This window comes from Cervus canadensis, chromosome 10, assembly GCF_019320065.1.
Source record: "Cervus canadensis isolate Bull #8, Minnesota chromosome 10, ASM1932006v1, whole genome shotgun sequence".
Classification (NCBI taxonomy): domain Eukaryota; kingdom Metazoa; phylum Chordata; class Mammalia; order Artiodactyla; family Cervidae; genus Cervus; species Cervus canadensis.
The window spans coordinates 71,500,611-71,521,243 of NC_057395.1; the positions used below are offsets into that span (position 1 = coordinate 71,500,611).

The 20,633-nt window shown below is 47.9% G+C and overlaps 1 protein-coding gene across 4 annotated transcripts in view; it reads left to right on the plus strand.

Annotated features, from left to right (window-relative positions):
- PKIG (cAMP-dependent protein kinase inhibitor gamma) overlaps positions 1-20,633 on the plus strand; it is a 76,740-nt gene that overhangs the window by 48,266 nt on the left and 7,841 nt on the right. For all 4 annotated transcript variants that reach the window (XM_043478920.1, XM_043478922.1, XM_043478921.1 and 1 more), the window contains exon 2: positions 6,485-6,554. The gene's annotated coding sequence lies outside the window, so the exon portion shown is untranslated. The remainder of the gene's footprint in view (positions 1-6,484; positions 6,555-20,633) is intronic.

Consider the following 20,633-nt stretch of genomic DNA (forward strand, 5'->3'; position numbering starts at 1 on the left):
CCCCAGCACCATTTCCTGTCACCCACTGAAGTGCTGAGGCCAGAAGCTGAAGTGGGTGCTTTTTCCTGACACCAGAGGTCCCCGGTCCACCCAGCGACCAAAGGGAAAAGCTGGTGGCAGGCGTTCCTTTCTGAGCACAACGGGCAGCTGAACTCCCCCAGTCCACTCCACCAGGCTTTCACGAGCGGCCAGGAGTGATTCCTAAGTGGAGACAGACGTGGAAAGTCTAAGGTTCTCGGAAACAAGTCATCAATCAGGACCCAAGGCTGAGCTCACTACCTCCTGGAAATCTTTCAGAAACGCCTCATGAAAACTTTTAAGTACTGCCCCTTCAAAGAATGGTTTCTTTGGGAGTTGCACTCAGCTGCCGCGCTAAGTGATTCTGAATTGCCGATGATAATAAACGCATCCGCTCTGACCGGAGGAGGCCAGCATCTCCTAACTGTAAATGTAGTCTCTCATCTTCCAAGAAATTGCTGTCCTTCAACTTGGCTCTTCCGAACTGGATAATGGACCTTCAGGGCACTCGAATAATGAAGCATTTGGTTGCTAATGCATTCTTACTATGTCCCGGGGACCTGGGTCTGTTATTTTGTTTAGTACTGTATGGCTGTGGGCCCTGCCAGTCAGGGAACCGTGCTGAGGGCTGGTGGGCCCTGAGCTCGAGGCTCAAGGAACAGGCTGATGCGGAGACAGTCTGGTGCAGTTCTCAGAGCATCGTGAGGACAGGCAGATGAGTGAATAATTATGGCGGATCAGCAGCAGGTGGAGGAGGTCCTGGTCCTGAGCTGGGTTGATTACCCCCACGCTCCCCTCCACTTCCTGACGCCCAGAGCTGTGCCACCCCTTGCCTTAAGGAGAAATGAGAGCCGCTCCTGGTGAAGCCTTCACCCCCAGCACCTTCCTATCCCCCAGGGTTTCAGAGGATAGAAAGGAACTCGTCACGAAAATGCAACGGCCCCAACTTAGAGGACACGGAATCCTCGGGATGGGTGATTCTGTCGTCTAAAATCACCACTAGGCTTTCTGTTGGTTTGTTTTTACAACATTTATTATGGCTTTTTTTTTTTTCCGGATTACAAAGTTAGAATACCTTCATGGAAGGATAAGCTAGATCCAGTGGCTCAGCCGGTAAAGAATCTGCCTGCAACGTAGGAGACTTCCTACAATGCAGGAGACATGGGTTCAATCCCTGGGTTGTGAAGATCCCCTGGAGAAGGAAATGGCAACCCACTCTATTATTCTTGCCTGGGAAATCCCATGCACAGAGGGGCCCAGCAGGTACAGTCCATGGGGTTGCAAGAGTGGGACACAACTTTGCGACTAAACCACCCCCATGGAAAGGAAAAGCTAGACAGTATAGAAAAACATACTGAAATCATCACCCAGTAATTTCAGTTCTCTGAGTTTTAAATAAGACATGGTGAGGTCAAAGAGCATGAATCTTTTAGGTCTCCGATCCGCATTTACAGTTAGCCACCGGGAAGTTTTCACCTGTGTGAGTTCCCATTCGCAATCCGTGGTTTTGCCCCCATCCCCTTCTTAGGCGCACACCCGCTGCATCGGGAGTTGAGCTCATTTTACTCTCTCCCCGGGCAGAGTCCCTGTTTGTGTATCTCAGAGGTGCTCAGGTTCTCTGTTGCTCTCCCCTTGGCGGGGGGAGAAACCAGGTCTGCCGTCGGTTAAGGACCCCAGCTTTCCTTCGTATTTTCCTGTATGGATGTGTGACTGCACCCATCATTAAGAACCCTTGTGTTTTCAGCATTAGGGGCAAGGTGCTGTTGGCAATACCAGGGTAAGTGAGACTTGTAAGTAGCTCCCAGCCTGATAGGAAGAAAAACTCTTAACATGTGTGATCACGTGCCCCAAGAGAGGGCTAGTGCTATGGAAGCCTGACAGAGCAGCATTTAAGCCGAGCGTTCGATTCATTTCAGGAACTCTTTCACGTATCCAGCCAGTATTTATTGAGCACCTAATATCCGCTAGGCACTGGGCGAGTTGATAGTTGGAGAGCGCTGCACAGAACAGCCATGACCCCTCCTCACCTGTAGCGTCCAGGACTGACAGTGGTGTTGTGAAACACCCAGGACGAGTGAGGGGTGCAGAGGAGTGTGTGGTCAGGGCAGGTCTGCCGCGAGAGGTGGTGTTTGAACCCAGATGAGGAGTCGGTTATGCTGAGAGCTAAGGCGGGAGCAGGGGGCTGGGGCGCAAGGGTGCTGCGTTCTGGGAAAGACTGTTCCAGATAGAGAGGGGAACACCGGTGAAAGGGCGGAGGCAGGAATGTTGGGGAAACTGAAAGGAGGCCGGTGGGGCTAAAGCCTAGAGGGGAAGGCAAGAGAGAAGATGGAGGCAACGCGGACGGGACCCAGGAAGGATTTTCCTTCTCTTCTTCAGCAGCTGGATTCCAGTATATGAGCAAAATTTATCCCTGAGGTGGCATAGAATAGTCCTCTTGGTCTCTAATTTTTTCAAAAGGGGCAGGAAAAGTCTGGTATTCCCAAGAGCCAGTGTTTTCATTCATTGGCTTGCCTGTTAGTTCCCTTTCTCTCTGATTTCAAATGTGAGCTCCCGACTGGACTTGGGTTTGGAGAACAGAGTTTGTGTTGCCATTCTGTCACCAACATGCTGTGTGACCTTAAAAGATCCTTAACTTCTCTGGGCCTCATTTTCATCTCCAAAGGAGGATGATGCTGATCTGATCCCAGGTCATTGTGAAGATCGAAAAAGATAAAGTATTTTAAAGTGCTTTGTAAAGTACGAAGTCTTATAGACACATGCGGTATCATTATTATTTCAGTGAAAGATTTCTTATTAGTGAAATGAAATAAAATTAAGCTAAAAGCAAAGCCCGGCACCAGGAAAAGGCAGACTGGACCCTTCCAGGTAACCCGGAAGCGGCAGAGTCCACATAGGGGGCTCGCCCTCCAGAGCTGCTTGTGAGTGCTGTTCTTCTTTCCTCTTTCACTTCATCCATTGGAATAAACCATCTCCTTCCTTTCTGCTTCCGTCAGAATGGGTCACAGAACAATCCATTTCACTTCTCTGGATTCCGGGACCCATTTGATATCGAAGCCAGAGAATCTGCTTGGAGGCCACGACAGCCTTGTGAGCACAGCCGCTGCGGTTTACTGGGCCCTGGTTCCCGGCAGACACAGGCGCCCGGGAGTGCATTTATTTGGGTTTGGGGAGGAAGGTAACTGGGGGCAGGGAGCCACAGAAAACAGTCAACGGTGCGGAACCAGCCCCACCACCTGAGCAGGGCAGTGGATTTTTAAAAGGGGAGCTTTTTTTTTTTTAAGTAAAATAAAACACATAAATGCTTAGGGGAAAAAGTGCACCTTTTCCCCATCTCATGAAGCTTTTAAAAATGTCTTCCAGGGGATTCCCCTGCTGTCCAGTGGTAAAAACTGGGCGCTTCCAATGCCCAGGGCGCGGGTTTGATCCTTGATCAAGGAACTAAGAGACGACATGCCTCAGAGCATGGCCCCAAAAAAATGTTTTTTAGATAAATTGTCTTCCAGCTGTTAAAATGATAGGTTGGAAGACCGGTTCTATTTGGCCAAAAAAACAAAAGTGAGAGGAAGTACAGTTAACCGTGCCATGTAAAGATGAACGGGTGGCGTGTGACATAGTTCGCTGTGCTGTATGGCTCTGCGCTCGTGTGGTTATTTCTTTGTTGTTGTTTTTGCTTGCTTCATTGATTTCCCCTGGAGATGCATGTGCTCATTGTAACTAACTGAACAATTTGAAGATGTATACAGAGAAAGTTTATAATCTCTCCTCTCCTCCTGCTCCCCATTTCCATCCTTCTGAGATAACCAGGGTAGTTAGTTTGGTGTACATCCTTCCATACCTTTCTCCGAGCTCCCGTGTAGATGGATATTTTGTATATGTATGTGGTTATTGTGTTTTGTCAGAAGTGGGATTGTGCTTTGTTATTTTACAGTTTATTTTTCCCACTAAATAATGCATCCTGTGTAGGTACAAATCCAGTTCACGCTTAAATAACTTCAGGGCTATAGATCTAGAGGTACCACAATATATTCAACCAGTTCTCCTTTGGCAGATACTCGAGTTACTACCATTTTTTCTTATTAAAAATCTTGTTGCATTAAATATCTTCATGTACATATCTTTCTTCACTGGTGCTTTTACTTTTATAGATTATATTTTCAAAAATAGTATTGCTGGGTTAAAAGGTATTCATACTTGATATCTTGGTTGATAATATAATCCTACTTTACAAAGAGTTCTAATAGTTTACGTTCTCCCCAGCCACATGTGAGCACTTCCATTTCCCTAAGTCTTTACCAGCATTAGGAACTCTCTCTTCTGTCCATCTCTCCCTCCATCTCTCTTGTTTTATTTGTGACCAAGCTGATGGGGAAATGGCATCTTACTTTTGTATATTCTTTAGTGAGATTGAGCATTGTTGCATGTTAAGTGATCTTTTCACTTTCCTCATCTGTGAATTTCCTTTGCCCATTTTCCTATGAATTGTTTGCCTTTTCTCAGGCACATGTAGGAGCTCTTAATGTGTTTATGTATTAAAGATCCCATATGTGTTGCAAATATTTTTCCTAATCTATTATTTATGAATTTGTTTCCGTATTGCTCTTCATAGTACCTGAATTTCTTGCCTTGTTTAGGAATAATTTCCCCACCTCAAAGTTACATAAATATTTTAATAAATGTTCTTCTAATACTTATATGGCTTTCATTAATTTAATCCTGAACCTTTAATCCCTTTGGAATTTATGTTTGTGCATAGTGAGGAGTAATGATCAGACTTTGTTCTAGATAGGCCAGCAGCATTTATTAAATATACCATCTTTTCTGTTTTGTATTTAAACCCATCTTTGTCATTAATAAGTTCCTTTATGGTGTGTTTCTGAACTTGGTATTCTAGCCCACAACCTATTTGTCTATTCTTGTGTTAATTCTGTATCTTTTTATTATTATGTCTTTATAGTAACTTTTTAAAATTTTAAGACAAATCCTCTGTTTACCTTTTATAATTTTCTTTAGTCCTTGGCTAATTTTCTTGAATACTTAATTTGGTCACCTCATGCGAGGAGTTGACTCATTGGAAAAAACCCTAATGCTGGGAAGGATTGGGTGCAGGAGGAGAAGGGGACGACAGAGGATGAGATGGCTGGATGACATCACCGACTCAATGTACATGGGTTTGGGTAGACTTCGGGAGTTGGTGATGGACAGGGAGGCCTGGCGTGCTGCGATTCATGGGGTCGCAAAGAGTTGGATACGACTGAGCAACTGAACTGAACTGAACTGATTCCATATGAACTTTAAAGTAATTTTTTTCATTCCCCCATCCAAGAAACCTATTGGTATTCTTATTGGAATTTAATTAAGATTATATAGTAATTTGGTAAGGATGGCATTTTGGGATAACTAGACTTTTCTACCCAGGAGCATACTAACTGGTTTGGACTCATGCGTTCTATTTCTATATTTTGTTGTTTTTAAAATTTCAGTATACATCATGGATGAGTTATCTAAAATAAAATAGCATTTCTTTGTCCTGAATAATCAAGGACCTTGGAATATTTATTTCTGATTTCAGTTCCATCTTACATGTTATCATTGTCAAATACTGTCAAGTTTGTTTTTATCTCCTCGTTTAGCTTTGTTTCACTCAGTCAGTACTTGTTTAAATGTACCCATATTCTTACTGCTTTTGCTCACTGTTGATCCTAAAATCACACTGATACTCTGTGTTCATTTTCTCTTCTACTGGAGAATGTTTTGGAGTCTGTCAATGGTAAACTTGCTTAGTCTTTGTCCAAAAATGTCTTTTGCCCTTACTCTTGATACTTTAGCATTTAAATAGCATGTATAATGACTATGAAAGATGTATGTGCCTCTAATGAAAGTTTTCAGCTGCAACAGAAACAGTTCATGTAAAAATTGAAAGCCTTTCATTCCTCTCCCCTCGGTTTCTGAGTCCCAGGGGGAGCTGCTGTTTTTGGTTTGCTGTTTGCCTTTTTCTAATATAGATACAAAAGTGTGTATATACACAAATGCTGTACTTTTTTTCTAAGGATAAACAGTCATGTTCATTTTTAACTAAACAGATAGTAGTATATACAATTTTACACTTTTTTAAACACCAGAGTATGTACATTTTCCCATGTCAGTACAACAAAATCTCCCCTGCTGTTTGTAGTGGCTGTATAGTTCCTCCCTGCGTTGATATCATAATTTAACTCTTTTTCCTAGTAACTTGTTTCCTCTTTTTTTTTTTTTTTACTTTTACACAATATGTTTTACTGGACATTTTTTTTTTAAACTTATGTGAACCTATTTATAGGATAAATTTTCAGAGGTTTGAGTGAGCCAAAGGATGTACACAGTTAATAGACTGATAGATATTGTTAACTTGTATTCGTAAAAGATTGCTTCAGTTTACAGCCCTAGGGGATGTCTGGCTCTAATTTTTGTTTTTCTTCTGGTTCCTTAGAATTTCCACATTGATTAGTCAACAGTGGAAAATCTGAAGAGATGCGAGCAGGAAAAAGAAACTAAACCAGGTGGGTAGTCCCATTGTTCGTACCACTCTGCTGTAGCATCACGAGTGTTTGCCTGAATACTTTTACTTCCGTTTGAAGAAGGAAAAGGAATCGCTTCCAAATGAAATCAGAGAGGACTTGGTGTCCCGTGAGGGAAAGGCAGGATGGCCCTTTTCAGAAGTTACGTAAAATTGCGCTGCAGTTTCAGTCATGATTCCATTTACACCGTTTCTCTGATGCTATAGAGAATCAGAAAGACAATTTACCTCGGTGGCTTACAAGAGAATGGGTTTCTTCAACCATCTACTTAAGCAGATGGAATCATACGCAGGAGTTATTAGCAAATCTGGGTGCGATGCCAACTTCCCCATCTACCAGTTGTTTGTTGTAAAAGTATTTTCATAAAGACCAGGGCACATGATGGGGATTTTAATACTGTGGTACAGAAGCAAAAGCAGGCAAAACCAAGCCCAAAGAAGCAAGTACAGCCCAGTGATCTGATGAGGAGAGATGGTGCGGGTCCCTTCCAGCTGGAAGAAGAATGCAGTTCATAGATCCTCTGCCTGGAAGTATGGCTGCTTGGGTCAGTGTTCGTATCTTTATGGTATCTAAACATTTTTTAACAGCCTCTGATCCGTGGCCCACCCACCTCCCTTGCCCCCAACTTTTCTACCCCTTTCCAGCTCCATCTTCTTGCATTTGGGCAGAATCTCCATTTTTTATTTCACTGTCCAAGTCCTAGTAGTCCTGGGAGTTTGGGGGATTTCCAGCTCCTTCGATTTCCCTCTCATGGCCTGGCCTGCCTCTAGCACCACTCCTAAGATTCCTCTTCTGTTGGCAGAGAAAGGATCTTATCTGGCAGGCAGCTGCCCTGGGTCTGAAACTCCCCAGCTGCTTATCAGCAAGGCATTTGGGCCTTGCCCTGTAGCAGCTTCCCAAGCCACCAGGCTTGTGTCCTGTTCTGACTCGATGACGCCGGGAAGCCCCTGGATGCAGATGTTTGCAGTGACTCGGATGCGGCAGCCAGCTCCCAGGACTGTTTATCTGGCCAGGGTCAGAGGGCCTTCTGTTCCAGTTGCTGTGGGAGCACTGGGACCTAGCCACTGAACCTTGAGGATGCTAGGGTTATGTGAGGTTTAGAGCCAACCTATTTAAACAGGCTTCTTCTGGGATTCAAGATTTTCCTGTAAACATGGGTACAGTTTTGTATATATACACACACACACTCTCCTAGGCTAAATATCTATAGCTTTCTTCGGATTCTCAGATGTGTCTGTGACCTCTGTATGTTAAGAATCAGTGGTCTAGAGAGGGGCTTCCCTGGTGGCTCAGTGGTAAAGAATCCACCTGCTAATGCAGGAGACGTGGGTTCAATCCCTGATTTGGGAAGATCCCCTGGAGAAGGAAGTGGCAATCCACTCCAGCATTCTTGCCCGGGAAATCCCATGGACAGAGGAGCCTGGCGGGCTCCAGTGCCTGGGGTTGCAAAGAGTCGGATACGACTTAGCGACTGAGCACGCACACATGGTCAAGAGAGAGCCCCAAGTGTTTCGGGGTCCCGGGTCTCCTTAGGCACCAGCCTTCCTTATGCCAGGATATCTTGGGCGACCTCATCTAGGTTTTTCTGTTTAGGGGTGAACTGGGACAAACTAGCTAATATCGCTGGAGCTTACAGCCATCTGATGGCATGTCCCAAAGTCTAATCACAAAATTGCACCCCAGCCCCTGCTTCATCTCACTGAGCACACTTTGGGGGTTTTCTGGTTTCTGAGTCTATGGCTCAGAGGGGAGTTACAGCAGTGGGAACAGTGCTCTTTCTGTATGCTCAGGCTTTGTACACCCTATCTTATTTGATCATCACAACTTCCCATGTAGGTTGAAGCTCTTATTTTACGTGTGGAGAAACTGAAACACAGAAAAATCTTGTAATTCACCAGGGGTCACACAGTCAGTAAGTGGTACATGACCCAAGTACATGAGGTTAACCACCAAGCCTTATGGTGAAAGTAAATTCACCGATTTTAGAAAAAAACAGTGCATTCTGCAGAGTAGGTCAAATCACTCTGTATCTTATAATACTGAGAAGATTGCCACGTTATACAAGATACTAAAAACTATGCACACAGCACTGATCTTAAATCATTAAGAAAAGGTTAGTGGGTAATACGCTAATGCATTAGTGCAGTGCCTGAGAAGAGTCTCTCTCCATTTTAATTCAGATACAGGTTTTTTTTTTTTGGTACAACTTTACTGAGATAATTAACATGCCACACAGTTCACCCATTTAAAGTATATACAATTCATTGGCCTACAGTATATTTCAGAGTTGCATATCTGTCACCGTGATCATTTTAGAACCTTTTCATTCCCCCCAGAAGAAACCCCACATTCTGAACTCATCACCCTCCCAAGCCCCCCAGCCTCCCCAGTCCCAGGCAACCACCAGTCTGCTTTCTGTCTCCACAGAAGGTTCTGATGCTTAAAAGAGTAACAGTGTGGGAATCTTGGTGATCTGGAGTGAGTCATTCCCTGAGGAATAATTAGACAAATGAAATTTGACTCTAATGTATTTTATAAATGGTTTTATTAGCTAAAGAAGCTACGAGCTTATCTTTGATATGCTCAAATTTAGGACTGACAAGAGACAAGTTTCTCTGAGTCATTTCCACTTCTCAGCATCACCTGTCGAGTGGGCTTTTCTCAGCGAGCAGCTGTAAGACGATGATGGTCTCCAGTGGCGTCAGAACCAGCGGCGGTTCGGCCATGGGATCTCTTTCCTGTCGCCGGAGTCCCCGGCTCACTTTCTCTCTCTGCCTGGCTCTAGCTGTCTAAATGAAGGGGCCCTACACTTGTTGCCCATCACTCTGAGATTCAGGGCAGGACCTCGTCAGGCGCGTGGAGGTTGCGTGCGTACCACACACGCTCTCTTGGACTCTTTCAGGTTGGCGGATCCACTGTGTGTCTCTCCTGCCTCACTCGTTCCTTCCGAAAGCATTTCCTGGGTGCTGTGCTGCGGGCACAGTGTGGGCGCTCGGTCAGTCCCTCCGCACACTCCTCATCCCGGTCAGTACAGCGCCTGGCCTTCCTGGGCCCAGGGGGCCGGGGTCATTTGCGCTGAGACCAGCCAGAGGGGCAGGGAGTCTGGTGACAGAACAGTCCTCTGTTAAGGATGAGACAGATGCCGTGTCCACCCCCTCGATACAGAGCCATCCCCAGAATGCACCATCCTAGAGAAGGCGCTCGGAATCGGGGTGGAGGAAACCCAGGTTCAAGGCCTGATTCGGTCAGTAACTGGTCGGAGGACCTCAGGGGACTCATACGACTTCTCCGAGCCATGGGCTGTCCATTGTGAGGGTTCAGTAACGCAGGGCCTCCCAAGGTAGCTTCAGTCCCAGTGCTGGGAAGAGTGCATACTCTGTAGGTGTTGACGGGGTCCCTCAAGGAGAGAAGGAGCATCCTGTGATTCTCAGAGCTGGAGCAGAGCCCTCGAAGGTCAGGTGACTAGGTGGAAAGAAGGTCTCAAGGAAGACCAAGGGGAACCTCCTTCTCCTTCTCCAGGAACCTCAGTCCTTCCTGCTGTTTCAGCCCCTTTCAACTCACCTGTCCTCTGCTTCCCCGAGCCAAAGGGAGCCACCACCTTTGAGGCCTTGGGCTTAGGAGCCAGGCACCTGGGCGTGCAGGGCGGGGTGGGTTCCCATACATCCTCGCCGTGTGTAAAAGGGGCCTAATTGTACAGGGCTACCGAGAAGCACTTCTTGACCATACCCGACGCATAGCACGTATACCCTGTAAATAGTACCATTTTTAGTTTATTATTCCCTTTGTTATTTGTTGGGTCAGGGACCAGGGCTCGGGTGGTTGTTTTCATCACTGGCTTGAGAGTGCACATGTTCATTGCTTATTTTGTTTGTTCATTAGCGCGTTCTTATGGATGCATTTACTGAGCATCTTCCATGCGTCACACACTGTGCTATGTGGCGGGGATAGTGACCAGAAGGGATGCCTGTCCTCCTGAAGCCAGTGGGGAAGGCAGATATGGGACAGGTGGGCACATATGGGCAGATATGGGACACCTGGGACAGCAAAGCAGGAAGCCCTTATCTTCTGCTGGGTCAGGGAAGGGGTCACTGGGCCCTGGGGGCTGGCCGTCCCCTCAAGACCCTATGCCTGGAGGTAGGGGGCTGAGGGCTGGGGTACTGAACCGAGGGACTGGAATCTTGTGCAGACTCTGGGCCAAAGGCACAGGAGAACCTGATGTTGTTGAGTCACTGTTGTGTCTGACTCTGTGCAGCCCCATGGACTGCTGCATGCCAGGCTTCCCTGTCTGGAACTTGCTCAAACTCATGTCCATCGAGTCAGTGATGCCATCCAACCATCTCATCCTCTGTGGCCCCCTTCTCCTCCTGCCCTCAATCTTGCCCAGCATCAGGGTCTTTTCCTATGTCTCTGCTCAGGTCATTGGAGAAGGAAATGGCAACCCACTCCAGTGTTCTTGCCTGGAGAATCCCAGGGATGGGGGAGCCTGGCAGGCTGCCGTCTATGGGGTCACACAGAGTCAGACAAGACTAAAGCGACTTAGCAGCAGCAGTAGCAGCTACTCAGGTCGGACGGTCCCTGGCTTGGAGACATGTGACTCTGCCAGGTTCTCTTGTTGCCTCGGTCCTCTCCAGTGTTGTGCTGTGTGGATTCTGAGCTTTGCTTCTCTCCAGAGACAGGAGGAATGGAATGAGAACCCTTGTCTCTCCTTTAGCTGAAGACCGGAGGCCCTCCGCCACCGCAGCTGGCCCTGCTTTTGGCTCAATAGTGTCTGTGCCTGTGAGGGGTGTGTGATGAGACGCCCTCAGGCCTAACTTCCCGTCCACTTGGGGTGTGGGGGTGTGGGGAGGGGACCCTGAGAACTGGCATGGAAGGGAGCATTAAAGCATTCGTCTGGGAATGGCCCTGAAAGGGTGAAGTCAAAATCGGAGCAAAACTCCAGGTCAGCTCTTATCCTCCAAGGCCCTGCAAGGCCCCAGCCACCCTCAGCCTTCTCTCTCCCCCACTCGCTGCGCACCAGCCCCGCGGCCTCCTTGTCCTCTTGCTGGACACCAGGGGGGCCCCACCTCTTGCACGCTGTTCCCTCTGCCTGGCACACTTACCTGGGTATCCCCCCCAAGGCTCTGCACCCATGTCCCTCCCCCAGAGGGGCTCCCCGTCTGCTCTGAGAGAACCCCTGCCCCTTGCCCTCTTGCAGTTTTCTCTGAGGCACTGTTGCCCCTGATGGTTGTTCTGTTTGCTCGTGAGTATGAGTCACTCCAACAGAGCGTGAGCTTCCTGAGGGCAGAGACTGTTCTATTCCTTGCTGAATCCTGGGTGCCCAGTGAGCAGTAAGTATAAAGGAGTGGAGGGGGTTATTTCTTTAAAGTTAGTGACTGTGTATAAGTGGCTGGTTTCTGAGCCCACTCTGCCTTGTACATCTTATTGTTACAGCTCCTAGCAACCAAGCTTTTCAAAGATTCTTAAAGTTTTTTTTTTTTTTCTTAAAGTTTTAAAAGATTCCTATACAGAATCAGTCCCTAAAGTCTCTCCTCTCTCATCACGTGTGTGGGCCATGACACCTTCCATCAGGAACAGAGGCTGATGTGGGCAGTGGTCATCAGCGACAACACACACACTGCATCCGCCTCTGGATCACTGTCAGATTCCCCAGGGGAGGCAGAAGGGATAGTTTGAAGCTGTGGTTCACCAGTGATTTTGGAATTCTGGTATGTGCACCCCTGCCCCTCATCCCTGGTTAAGAATTATGGTGTTTGAGTTAACCTCCCTAAGTAGACCTTGACTGTCCCTCCAGGGCCCCTGGTGTCTCACTGCTTTTGTATCTGTGGCACCTGGTCCCAAGCCTGGTACACACTGAGTGATCAGTAATATTTCGTTACATGAATAGATGAATGAATTCATATTGTAGAGATTATATCTTGCTTCTTTTCATTCTCCACCATGGCTTTGGGGCATGTTTTCTGTAGACTTTTAGAGGTACTGTAGAGGGACCCCTAGCTGGAAGTCACGTTAGAACTCACCCTGTTTATCCACTGCCACGTAACACTCCACTGCCAGTATTCAGTGGTTTAAAACGACGGCAGTGACGTGTTAGCTTCCATGCTCTTTCCTGTGGGTCAGGAATTTGGGAGCCGCCCAGCTGGACACTTCTGGCTTGAACCTCCCAGGCAGTTGCAGGTGGTGGCTGGTGTTGGAGCCTTGAGGAGCCGGCTTGGGGCCGCCTGCTGTATCTCCCTCCGTGGCCACCCCAGGACCTTTCCATATGACTGGTTTGGGCTTCCCCAAAACGTGGCAGCCTCAGATTTCCTACACGCAGCTCAAAGCTCCTAAGACAAGTGTCCCAAGAGAGAGCCAGATGGCAGCTGTGACACTTTTTCTGACCCCATCTTGGAAGTCACACGTCATCACTTCACTTGTACTCTTGTTAGTTAGAGGCAAGTCACGACAACCAGCTCATTTACAAGGATACAAATTACACTCCGCCTCTTGACAAGAGAAATGTCAAAGAACTTGTAGATGTGTTTCAAAAACACCACAGGGATGCCCAGCTTACCCCTTCCTTCTACCCTTGAGACCCCCAAGGTTGGAGAGACAAGAACCTGGCCCAAAGGCCCCCATCCTGGCATCGGCAGAGCCGGAGCTCAGTCCAGCCACTGGAGCTCTGGCCAGCCTGCTGGGAAGTGATCTCACTTCACCTTCCGGTCCTCCTTCCACGTTCCAGCCGGGACTGCTGGCCTCTGGGAACCTTGTGTTTTAGCAGAGCCCTCACCAAGTACAGATAATGTGCAAACCACAGGAGACCCAGGGAGACTCAGTCTCCAAGCAGTAATATTGTTGGGCTATATTCTGCTTCTTTCCCAAGGCTCCGTAGAAGCCAGACTCCCGTGGATTGAAGAGCTTGTATCACCATCCCAAAAGCCCAACCCCAGCCCTCCATGAAGTGCTGACACTGCCTAGCCGTAGGGGGAGACACAGTGGCAGAGTGGGCGAGGGTTTTCTAAATGTGTACCCCCAATACTTGTTCACCAAAGTTAGATGACAAAAATTAGAATTTGTTGTGGCAGAGTTCAAAGAATCAATTCAACATCACTGAATAGGTTCGTAAGATTTTACATTTACAATCAAACATTCTCAACAGATTTTGCTTAAGCCTGGGTAAAGTGCATCTGGGTATATGCTTTCGCCAGCATTGTAAAATGGTTTCCTAGGACTTCATTGCTTTCTTGTCCTTCCTTCAGAAATGCCTTGTTATGAGGTGGGGGATAGAGGAGAAAAAAGGGGAGAAAGGGAAGTAGACGGTTTTCAATGAATCCTTACTGCCTGCCAGGCCTGATGCTCATTTCTGTGCTTCCTGTCCCAATAGTACAGGCTCCCTCCTCCTCCACACTCAGAGGATGGTATGACCTTGGGCAAGTACTTAGCCTCTCAGTACCTCAGCTTCCTCCTGTGTAGGACAGAAGTAGTAATGCTTCCTACCCCAGAGAGTTGCTGTCAGATTAAGTGAGATGCCTGTAAGATGCTTAGCAGTGTGGCAGGCAGTCAGGACTTCGTAATTGCCAGCTCTGATTATTCCCTACGAGCTCCTTTCCGGGCAGTTGGCACACCCCCATTTTACAGAAGAGGATTCTGTGACCATTGAGGTGCGCAGCTCTAGGGACAGCAGCTGAGCGACCCCAGGCCCTTGCCGAGTCACCGTATCTCGCAGGATTCCAGGTGTTCAGCCCACATGCAGCTGGGTGAGCATGGGAACTCACGACCTGCAGGGCCCCGTGTCAGGGTCCCAGAGCAGGAGTGCCTAAAAAGGCAGGGTCAGGAATCCATTTAAGAGGCTCTATAAAAAGAAAAGTGACAGAGAACGTTCCAGGCAGAGCACGCTGTCTCATGAAGGCCCTGAAGTCCGGAAGAGCTAGTATGAGGAATTAAAGACCCGAATGGGCTGCGAAGAAGGTGGAAACGAGACAAAAGCTCACAGAAGGCGGGGCCGGGTCAGTGCGGGATGTCAGGGGCTGGTGTAGAGAGCTTGGACTTGGCCAGATGTGAAAAGCTATAGCAACCAAGGCCGGATGAAGCGGGGGAACCACGGGACCCAGTGTCTGAGGCGCGTACCTTGCCCTGGCCCTCGTGGCGAGCGCAGACCTTGGGTCGAGGGCAAGCGGGGAGCAGCGAGGTGGTGAGGCGATGCCGCCGCTAGGGGCGCACGTGAGCAGTGATGGAGAGCGGGAGGTGGACGGGAGAGGGGGCCCATTCAGGCTCAGTTATGCAAGGAGAAGCGACCGGACCCGGTGACAGACCGGACCGGGAGTGAAGAAGGAGAATACTCCGTTCCCCTGGGACGGCCCCAGGTTTCCAGCTTGAGCAGCCTCGACATCTGGTTCCGTCACTGACCTGGGGGGTGGCTGGGGGGAGCAGGCTTGTGACCGGACACGTGAAGTTGGAAATGCTGGTGAGACGTTCAGGGGAAGGGCGGAGTAGGCGGTTAGACTGCCCATTCTAGAGCTCTGAAGAGAGGCCTGGGGAGCCATCCACACGGACTCTTAGGGGCAGAAGGGGGCTTGGTGCTAGGGTGGGGGCCTCTCACGTGGAGGTCCCTGACAGAGAGGCGCCTGCACGGACCAGGTTAAGAAGTGGCCCGTGAGGCTGGAGGGAGGCCCAGAGGGTGTGGGGTCTGCAGGCCCCCCACGGAGAGTGGCCTGAGGAGAAGGGCGTCCGTGGAGACCTCTGTGAGTCAGCACCGCCCCCCTTCCCTCCCAAAGCAGGTCTCTCCACCGCCTGCCCCCCGGCCGCGTGGCTTGGGGCCCCTGGGGGCATCAGGTGCTGCCCTGGTAGGAGGGTTCCTCTCTGGAGACTCCGCCCTGGTGTGTCCCTCAGAGACTAGGTAGAGCTCGGGGCTGGTCCCCAGCAGACAGAGGCACATTCTCAGAACCACTGCCCTGCCCTTTCCCAGGTTCTGGGAATGCACTCAGTCTGGGGCCCTGGCCTTTTTTTTTTTTTTTGCCTGCCTCAGTGCTTCTCTGGGTCTGGCTTCTCATCACAGAGAAAAGCCGCTTCCTCTGAATTTGAGGAATGCCAGCTCGGCAGGCCCTGGTATTTCCATCAGGTTTCCACAGCCCTTGCTTTCCCTCAGAGGAGCCTTAGAAAGCATGTTCACCCCTGAGGAGGCCTGTCCCAGGGGACTAAGTCCCACTGTCTGCTCCGTGTCCACTGCAGAAGGGTCTGCTTTCTTATTTGTACGGTCTCTGCAAATACTTAATTTTTTAAAAAGAAAAAAAACAGGAAATGACCTTTCTGGTATATTTGGAAAACAATTTGGCGCTGTCATGGAATCTGCCTGAGCTATGAGGACTAATAGCTGCAGAGTTGGAACAGACTGTGTAGCTCTTGGCAAAGGCTGGGGCCTCTTCAGTTTACAGAGCTGGGGGGAGAATAACAACCAAAGGGAGAAGACGGCTTCCCGTGGGGAAACCAGACAGCACCTGGGCAAGCACCTGCGAGCGCGCAGCCTCTGGCCCCAGGCCGCCAAGGGTCTGGGAAGGTGAGCCCAAAGCCTCTTCCTTTTCAGGGCCAAAACCTTCACCCCAAGGAAGGCCCCCAAACCTCCCAAAGATGGGGAGGAGCAGAAGAGCGTCAGGCATGAGCACTGCTCAGGGCTCAAGCTGAGATAGAAGACGGTAGATCGCTTATTCCCAGATTGGCTGTTGACTCTGCCTAAATCACCCTCTCTCTGACTTTCCTGTGGACCTCAGTGCAGGATCACATCTTTAAGGAGGCCTTTCCTGACCATACAGTGTTGAACTGAACCGCCCCCACACAGAGAAACCTGTTCTCTTCCTCCACAACACTTACCACAGTCCCTGATGATAGATTTGTTTATTTGTTAATGCCCCTCTCTCTTTTATTAATTAAAGTATAGTTGAGTTACAGTGTTACAGGTGTATAGCAGAGCGATTCAGTCTCATATATATATATCTATATATCTATATATCTATATATCTATATATCTATATATATCTTCAGTCTCATGTATATATATATGCACACAGATATATATTCTTTTTCAGATTCTTTCCCATTATAGGATATTACAGGATACTGAATATAGTTCCTTGTCTAATATAGGTCCTTGCTGGTTATCTATCATATGTATAGTATAGTATGTACCTGTTAATTCCAAATTCCAAATTTATTCCTCCCTCCCCTTCTCCCTTTGGAAACCCTAAGTCTTTTTTCTATGTCTGTGAGTGTCTGTGAGTCTATTTCTGCCTTATAAATGAGTTTATTTGTACCATTAGTTTAGATTCACATATAAGTGATATCATATTGTATGTGTCTTTCTCTTGCCTGACTTATATCACTTAGTGTGATAATCTCTAGGTTCATCCATGTTGCTGCAAATGGCATTATTTCATTCTTTTTTATGACTGAGAAATATTCCATTATATATATATATGTGTGTACATGTATATACACATACCACATCTTCATCTGTTGATGGACATGTAGGTTGCTTCCATGTCTTGCCTGTTGTAAATAGTGCTGCTCTGAACTTTAGGGTGCTTGTATCTTTTCAAGTTAGAAGTTTCTCCAGATATATGTCCAGGAGTCACATGGCAACTCCCTACTATTCTCCAAGCTGTATCAATTTACATTCACACCAACAGAATAGGAGGGTTCCCTTTTCTCCATACCCTCTCCATTATTTATTATTTGTAGGCTTTTTGATGATGGCCATTCTGACCGACATGAGGTGACATCTCATTGTAGCTTTGATTTCTGGTGCCCTTTTCTGTTATCACATTGTAAATATCTTTTTGGCTCCAATGCATACCCCATACCTGGTGTAGTGCCTGGCATATAAAAAGTACTCAGTAAACACTGAATGATTAAGTGAATGAAATTTCAGGACTGGAAGACATTTAGGGACCATATTTCAACCTGATTATTCTGATGGAGGGAGAGGAAGCTGGGAGAGAGGGAAGGTCCCAGGGGTCGGGGAGTGGTGGCGGGTGGTCACCCTGCTGTGAGGAGACTGAGCCAGACCTCTGGCCCCTGTTATAAGGCAAAGCTGCATAGTCTTTGCTCTGCTCTGGAATCTAGACCGTTTTCTATTATTCACTCATTTATGAAATATTCATTGGGCTTCACCTCTGTGTGTCTATCAGTATCTGTGTGTCTATCAGATGCAGCAGTCCACATGTCAGCCAGGGCGTCACTTTTGTGGAACTTAATTCACTCAGCACCGTGAAGCACAAAAGCAGGAAGTGTGAGTTTTGGCTTCTGTGCATCACTAAACACAGAGTGAAAACAGAGAAGCTGAAAGAAAGCGTCAGTAGGACAGTTTTACTGATAAGTCACCCAGTGAGAATGGACCGTGGTAATGACTTATTGTGAGCCTCTTCCCTTGCTCGCATCTTATCAGACTCTTTTTGAGCACACTGTCCCGTTGACTTCACAACAGCCCCCTAAGCAGTAGGTGTTACTGTTATCCCTGTGTGGCTGGGGAGGACACTGGGATCCTGAGAAATGGAGGCAGTTGTCCAAGGTCTCTGAGCTCATAAACAGGGACGTGGGCTGCATACTGGTGCTGGAGGCCTCCTGGCAACCACACGCCCTCAAGAGATGGGTTGTATCACTGGGCACCATGACCCCCAGGGGTGCAGCAAGGCATGAGAGAAAGAGCTCTGGACTAGGAGGTCAGATGGCTGCATCAAGAACTTTGGGTGAGTCACTTTCCCTTTCTGAACCTCACTTTCCCCCAGCTATTAATGAGAAGTTTGTCTCTGTGAGCTCAGGGAGCCGTTTCAATTTGATGATTCCACAAGATGTTTTGAGACAAGTGGGAAAAATTAAGGTAGATTCCCTACCTCATACCTCATAGCAAACTCGAGCTCAATCGAAGATTTAAATATGAAAAATAAAGCCACGAAAGTACAAGAAATAAGCAAGAGAGAATTCTTCACTAATCTTGGAGTAGGGAAGACATTTCTAAGTATGATCCAGAACCCGAAAACCATGCAGTAAAATATGGATCAGTTTGACTACATGAATAGGAAAAAAAAAAAAAGTGTGCACGCAGAGAAATAAAATCAGAGAACAAAAACCAAAAAATACTTGTAATGCTTCTTAATGTAAAAGACTGATTGTCTCAATATATAAAGAACTCCCACAAATCAGTGGGAATGCTACCATCTAATAGAAAAGTGGACAAAAGGATTTGAGTACAGTTCAAAGAAAAGGAAGTACACATGGAAAGATGCTGTGTTTTACCCCCAGGAGCAGTGCAAGCTGATACAGCCAGGGACTGTTCTCACATGTCAGCTTGCTGACTTACTGGCTCAAGGGTATGAGAAAAGTTGAGGTTTCTTGGTGTATCGTGTCAGGTCACTCCTCAGAGAGTTTCTGGCATTGATGCTGTCGTTAACAGAGTCTGAGAATGACCGTTTGCAGATGCAGCTTCCAACTCTGAGGATGGTTGCTCATATTTCCCCACTTGCTGTTGACTTTTAAGAGCAGAGAGTGAAGGGAAAATATACAAATATTGCATAAAAATGAAAATAGTATGTTCCCTAGACCTATCCCTGCGGAGATGGAAGCGGGGAGGCAGCCGGAGCACACTCGTGGCGGTTGGCGTCTTCCAGGATCGGCCTTTGAGCTGGGCACACTTCCCTCTCTGAGCCAGGGAGGTTGGCCTCCTGCTCTGGGCAGCTTGTAAGGTCAGCTGGGCAAGGGCAGGAGCCAAAACCCCAGGGTGCCAGTTGAGCAGGACGCTGGCCTTTCCGATGGAGCCTGTAACTCCATCCGTCCCACAGTGTCAGATGCTGGAGACCCTGGACAGGAACATCAGCAGAGCCGTCTACGGCCAACAGAGGCCTTTCCCACTGGTTCCCACAGGCAGGGAAAGAGGGCTGGAGAGGAGATAGAGCGATGGACAGACTCAGATTTAATCAGACAAGTGTTTCCTGAGCACCTACTATTTGCCAGGCCCTGGGCGAGAAGCTGAAGACAGAGCAGCCAGAGCATATTTTTCAGCTGCTGGGGTTAGGCCTTTTGGCCTGGCCTGGTGACAACCCAGACAGAAATACTGGTTCTCGTGGAGCCCACATCCTAGTTGGGGGAAAAGCCCTGAGGAGCCGGGGCTTGGGAGCTGGTGTGGCCTGCCCAGGGTCTCCCTCCCTCTGGCACCTGAAACAGACCTTCCCAGGTCGTGGTGATAAACTCACCTCACAGACCTCAGAGGCCGCTGTGGAAATTTAGTAAGCGAGGTACAGGAAACATAATGACTTGATTACTGTTGCTTTTACTATTATGGTTAGACCTATCATTATAAATTTTATTCTGTTATTACTGTTATTACCACAGGCCACTCCCCAGTTCTGAAGCTTTGAGCAGTTTCCCCAGAGGGAGAGTGTAGGAGTGAACCTTCCATGACCTACGGAAGAACCATCTCTTGGCAGATTCAGAGTCTGGAGTTAGTTTTCTTTTTTTTTTTTTTTTGGCCAAGAAGCAGCCAGCAACACTAGGGCAACTTCTTTCTTTCAAGGCAGCTTAGAAAAATTGGCTTGGTGCGCCCCCTGCTGGAGCTGCAGGGATTGCCTTGGAATTCTGGCCCAGCCTTCATTCTGTTTCACAGACCTGGAGGCCCAGAGGGGGCAATCTTGCTCAAGGTCTGACAGCAGGACAGGTCACGTGTCTTTTTCTTTACTCTTCCTACTACGGGATGCCTCCCTGTCTCCTCCTCATTCATTCTCCAGGTGTCTCTTCTCAGCTTGGGGTTGTGGGGAGATGTGGGTGCAGACCTCCATACTGGCCAGTCCCTCTTTTCTCTCTTTTTCTCTCTCTCACTCACACACACACACACACACACACCACTTACTGAGCCCCACCCTGGGCGCTTTCCGGGAGCTTCCTGCCAATGTCGGTTACTTTCTGAAAGCATTGCACAATGACTTGGGCTTATACAAATTCCTTCCGTTATAAAAAATTTAGTCTTAGGCGTGGAAGTTCCTCTTCGTCATAAAGTACCACATTCGGCAAGGTGTTTTTCTTGTATCTCTCTGTTCTCCACAG